Source organism: Esox lucius, chromosome 23 (genome assembly GCF_011004845.1).
Source record: "Esox lucius isolate fEsoLuc1 chromosome 23, fEsoLuc1.pri, whole genome shotgun sequence".
NCBI classification, from domain to species: Eukaryota; Metazoa; Chordata; class Actinopteri; order Esociformes; family Esocidae; genus Esox; species Esox lucius.
This window is the reverse complement of record NC_047591.1, coordinates 15,404,468-15,410,467: the sequence shown is the minus strand read 5'-3', so window position 1 is coordinate 15,410,467 and position 6,000 is coordinate 15,404,468. Positions and strand designations below refer to the sequence as shown.

The 6,000-nt window shown below is 37.8% G+C and overlaps 1 protein-coding gene across 1 annotated transcript in view; it reads left to right on the top strand.

The window, feature by feature from the left end:
• Positions 1 to 492: 492 nt before the first annotated feature.
• Positions 493 to 6,000, top strand: part of dcn (decorin) — a 37,062-nt gene continuing 31,554 nt past the window's right edge. Inside the window, exon 1 of the mRNA XM_034290233.1 lies at positions 493 to 517. The gene's annotated coding sequence lies outside the window, so the exon portion shown is untranslated. The remainder of the gene's footprint in view (positions 518 to 6,000) is intronic.

The window sequence follows — 6,000 nt, the reverse complement described above, 5'->3', positions numbered from 1 at the left end:
TGCTGATTCGTGGCACAAACGAAAGACAGCCAAGGCTGAGAACCTCAGTGAACCAGAAAAGCTATCGCCACGGAGACAGAGCGTCAGTGAAAACGTAGCAGACTAGGGATTTTCTACAGCAAAAATGTACGTTAAACAAGTAGAAAACGGGCTGAAGACTAAACTCCAGTCTCCCTGTTTTGCTAGGTCCATCACGTCATCACACAGTCCTTCTCCAAAGAGAGATGTTGTGATAGGGGGAGGATGTGCTGTTGCATTAAGAACATTTGCTCTGGCACTCGTGCGTACACATTGTCCTTGTCTCTCCAACAACGTTCTAGTCTGGATTATTTATGTGAGATCTCTGCACTATGATAAATGATGGGAAGAACATTATGTAAGAGCCTCCCACCAAAGAGGCCATAGCTTTTCTTAGTTTCTGTTGTCTCCTCCTCAGGTGACCAGCCAGAGTCAACTGGATTGGTGCATTTCTTAGACGGTGTGATGCGTTTCTTCATCTGGCTTGTGCGTCTTACGGGTGAGTTGTATTAGGACTTTCACCAAGTGTGTGTGTGCGGCGTCAGTAGTGGTGTTGGTGGTGTGTGTGTGTGTGTCGTTGTGTGTGATCTACATGTACAGTATGTGTCCATGTGGGGACTGGAAGATGGTAAAACCAGGAAAATGTGATTTACATTAGGTTTTAGTGAAAAACATACAGTTGGGCAAACAATAATGTAAAAACAAAACTAGTACAACCCCTTCATATTTGGACTCAGGGTTATATGAGTGAAATACTAACCATATCCATTAATAAAGGCAACAGAATTTAACAAATCACACACTAAAAATTACTTTAAAATAATTTATGCTAATCAAATAGACAGAAATGCTATTTCCTTACACAGATAATGCAAGTTCACCCCTACCTTTACAATCACATATACTTGCTAAAAATATAACCAGGTGCACCAAAACAGTGGCAAATGAGTCAAACTCAGATCTCAATCCTACAGTATCATGTTGTGGGGAGACTTGAAGCCATGCAAGCAAGAAAGGTTATATACGTAATCCAATTAGTTTAAGTAATCACCCTGGAATACTTAAAATAATAATAATGGGAACACCCTTCCATGCATAAAAAAAACATGATAAACCATGGACAACCACTTTTCCATAAATTTACTTTGTCAGAAAGAGAGCAGGACAATCATAATCAAACAATCCTGCTACTTCAGCAGTTTCTTTCTTCTGTCCCACAGAGCCTAATAAAACTATGCTCACCTCCGAACTTTAAAGTATATTGCTACACTGTATTTGCCACACTATACTGTATATCCTTGTCAAACATGCAAACACAGGACAATTGACGGAAAAACATAGCCTTGTCCAACATATCTCAGCTTGGTTTTAAGAGCATCTTTTTGATGAGAGGGCTTTTCACGTCAAGATTGTACTGCCATCAAATCTGTGTAAACATGGACCAATAATGACCCATCTCTGTGGAATGACCACGACACCTGGTGGAATTAATGTCCTGAATAATTCAGGCTGTTCTGTAGGAAAAGGTGTCAGTAACAGATGGAACTTCCTTAAATACAGAACATTTATCTCTCACAGACCCAATGTCATGATATTTCTCCATCAAAGATCTGTTCCCAACTGACTTTTATTTTTATAATGCATAGCTTTCAAATCTTTTGATTTAAAATTAAACAGTTCGATTTCATATTTTAGGATATGTTTTTTTGTTTGGTTTGTGTTGGTGAGTTTGAAATAACCTTCTGTTCTATAATTGGGCATGTACTGTTTGTAGGGGGGCCATCTGTTTATTGTTATTTGGGGTTGGTCTTCACAGGAAACTGTCCTGGCCTCACTACGACTCATTGACTTCAGTGGCAATGAGGCCTTACTCCAGTCGGCTTCTGCTGTTCCTTAGTCAAAAGTGTATCACATCATCTCTCCAAACACCGACTCCGACTCATTGTGAAGATTCCCCAAAGAAGAAAATGAACTATTGCCTCTTCCACATTGTATATCTCTATGCATCACTTTCGCATATGCACGGTCAACAACACATTCACTCCTCACTATATCTCTAACTATCTTTAAAGGGATGACGCACCTTGCCAGTACAGCCTCCCCTTTAGGATTCCTGCTGCTGCCATGATGGGGTGGATATTAATGTCTTCCACATGCACAGGTTCCACCCCAGACATACCAAACGACACCCGGGTGTCTTGACGTCTGCTAAAGACATCACAATTTCACAGCCAGACTATTTTTTTTCTCCACCAGGGAACTCTTCTTTCCTTCCTATTTACAGTATGATAAATCTGCAATCACTGTAGTAAAAACAGTTCAGTAAGTATTCAGAGTATTTTTCCAAACAAACGGTTGGCTAATCTTGTAACATTAATCATTGCTATGATGATTTGCTAAGTGTAGTTTAACGGCACTGAATTTATCAGGGCTTTTACTTTGCGATTTTATTCGCTCCACTTTTGTGAAATCGTTGTATAACGTTTAGTGGATACTACTATCAAAATCCATAGACTTTATTGGTCATTTTTATTTTCCCTATTTTTTACCCCATCAAATGAACAACAAAAACATGAATTTCCATCAAAACACAATGCAAAGACTTGACTTGATATAAATCCATGTCAGTTCAAGAGGTATTATTGTGAAATGGAAAAACAGATTCCATAACTTTAATGACCTTGACACAACCACTCTACCTGACATTTCACCCCACTTGATTGCATTTGGCATCGATTACTGTTTAATTTCTTTAGAGCTAATTTGCAAAAGACACATTGGTCTCAATGCTAACATAGTCATTAATAAATGAATGTAAAGGAGTGAAAACAGGAATGCACCCAAAAAGTCATAGCTTTAAAATGAACTGCACTAATCTGCCTTATTAATGAATATTTATGTTACTGCGTCTGGCACAATTCAACAACTCTACTGTACAGTGGATATCAAAAGTCTACACACCCCTGTTAAAAATCCATATTGACGTGGCAATATCCATAGACATAGACACTGCCACGTCAAGATGTGCCATGCTAACAGACTCCTACCCAGAACTGAAGTGCTGTAATAAAATCAAAAGGTGCTTCAACAAAGTATTAGTTCAAGGGTGTGCACACTTATGCAACCAGGTTATTGTGAGTTTTTTATTTTTCCCCCTCAGAGATTTCAGTTTGTTTTTCAATTGAATTGTTCACATTATAGGTCACATTAAAGGTGGAAAAAGTTCTGACATGATTTGTCCATTCTCACAAAAACCTGGCATTTTAACAGGGGTGTGTAGACTTTTTATATCCACTGTATATTTCCATTACACAAAAAATCCACTCCAATGAAGAGAATCTAATGATCAGTTTTTACGCTTTTGATAATGTAATACATGCAATGGAACAACTTCACATTTACTTCAGCCATGTAAGCAATTGACTGTTTCACAGCTCAATACAAATGTTTCTGAGGATGTAACGTTGACAGCTAAAAACTGGCAAGTAAGAGTTGGAAAGAAACACAAAAGTAATATGAAAGCAATCACTCCAGTTAGATTTGTGATTTTGAATCCCTCAAACACAGGAAATGCATATCTGAAAAGGAGAGGTCCTCAGGTGGGCATGGTGAGCACATTGCTACTAAAACTACTATAATTAGTTGTTATTTAACAAATCCAGTGGCCTTACCAATTTCGGTTTGCTAGCTTAATTGCAAGAACGTGTAAAAATGTGACGACATTCTAAGCGTAATACATGGGGTTCTGGGCGTGCTTAATCATTGCATTCCATTTAAACTCATTTTGAGTGACTGGTGTTCATAACCTCCCTCCTGGCTAGCACTTCAAGCCTGGTCACGATTAGAGCAGCCTAGGTGGATTCCACCTGCAACACCTAAACCCCCCACCCAGAAAATGCTGACTAGGAATTTACAGAACCATACAGCCTGGTTACATCCATAAGGGCTTGATTTCCCTTCATTGCACATCTACATACATTCCACTTGTAATATACATATACTTATTACTTGTAAATACTACATTTTCTGCCCTCTATTTGCACTTCTGGTTTGATGCTAACTGCATTTCATTGCTCTGCACTTGTACTGCTCGATGACACTAATGTTTAATCTAATCTAATCTAATGAATCTCACATTTAAATATATCACTTTTTCTGTTACTAACGTTCAAAACTTCTGCTATGGCAGCCTTCTACTTAGCCAATGGATTTGGTTATATTTCTGATATGCTTTCTTGACTTTCACTAACACCACATTGGGCCTCATGTTAACAGAAGATCAACAGCAAAGTCCATAGACTAAAAGACAACATTCAAGACTAGAACTCTTTGTTACCTGAAATAGGTGAACTGTGTTAAAAACTGATTGGATTTTTTTGAATTGTGTAACCAATGTATACATGTCAAATAGTACAAAATGTCAATGTCCCAATACCAAAAAAGAGCTATTTCAAATTAAATGGAAGTTAGAAACAATACTAAAACATAAAAATCCATAAGCAAAAGCAACAACAACTAATGACAAACATTTTTTAAGTTGGGATTGGTTTCAGTGTAATTTCCTTTAAAAGCTACAGCATCTGGAGCAATAGCAAAGAGGAATGCATAGAACATGATGTTCTGCAGAGACAGCACAAACAAATATTTATCACACGTGGTCTTAGTTCCCAAAAGCCCACAGGATGTTGCGCTGTCCATTGCCAAACCACACTATTGTCTTTCCAGTTCACAGAAAATGACTTCTACCTCCACCAACCCAGTTGAAAGTTGTTTAGATGGGACATTAAACTGGTATCCTTAATGTCTGTGGTTACTAAAGATCCCAGAACAATTTTCAGAAGTGTCCTGGCTACATTTCTAATCTGCCCCTGCTATCATCACAACAAAACGAACATCCACAGTTTCCAAGTGATTTATTCATCCCCTCTCCTCCCTCATGTTACTAATGAAAAGTTTAGCAAAAATGAAGCAAGTTCAAGACATCTTATTATGAGACACAGGGAAATTGTTTACGTGTCTGAAAACTCTTTTTGTTTAAGAGTTTGGCCTTCAGACGATGTGGCGAAATTATGCACTATTTTAACTATTCCAATTGGTTATTGAAGTGCTGTCTGCCCCTAGACAGAGAGACGGCAGTTTGGCTGAGAGTTGCTCAGTTTCAACACAGCAAATTTAAAAACAGACTTCACTAAACAGCCGATTGTGCACCCAACACATTTACTGTGTACTCATACAATTCTTATTTAATGACATTAAGGACTCTTAAAGACGAGCCCTGAATTCACACCGAAATTTGAGAAATACATATATCTTGTATCTAGATGCAAAGATAATTGTAAGCAGGGAAAGTATCCATACAAGTAGCATTCGAAATGCATGTTACTATTTAAATCATCAGAGTTATTTTTATGAACACTATACTCTGTATTGCCTGCATTAAATAGGAACTTTAGGTCAATACCGTTTATAGACAAGTTAATGTTGTTAATGCAAACAATTAAAAGTACAGAACTCAGAATTGCCCCCTGCGGGACACCTCTCATTGACACAAGAAAACCAGATCTAATGCGATAAGTTGATACACATTGAAGTTCTTTACCATCTTTCAAGTTATATTTGTGGTCTGATATTGTCATTAAGATGTCCCATGTCTTGGAAAGGGAACCTGGATGTGTGTGCTGTGCAGAGAGAAAGAAAATAGATTACTTTATTTAATTGAGATGTTACGGATGTCTCTACATCCTACATTCAGACAATTGAAACAACCAACATAACATATGCACAGATAACTTGTGGATTTTGCCAATATGTCAAGAAAGCTCATGCATTGTTTAGTCAGGAGTCTGGATTTCAGTGAAACGTGGAGGCATTATAAACTAACTCAAGGATCTTCTGTGGATTTTGCCTATGAAAAAAACATTTTACAGACTAAATGTTTTCGTTGCTTGTGTGTTTCTACATTGTGTAAGACCAGGGGGTTAA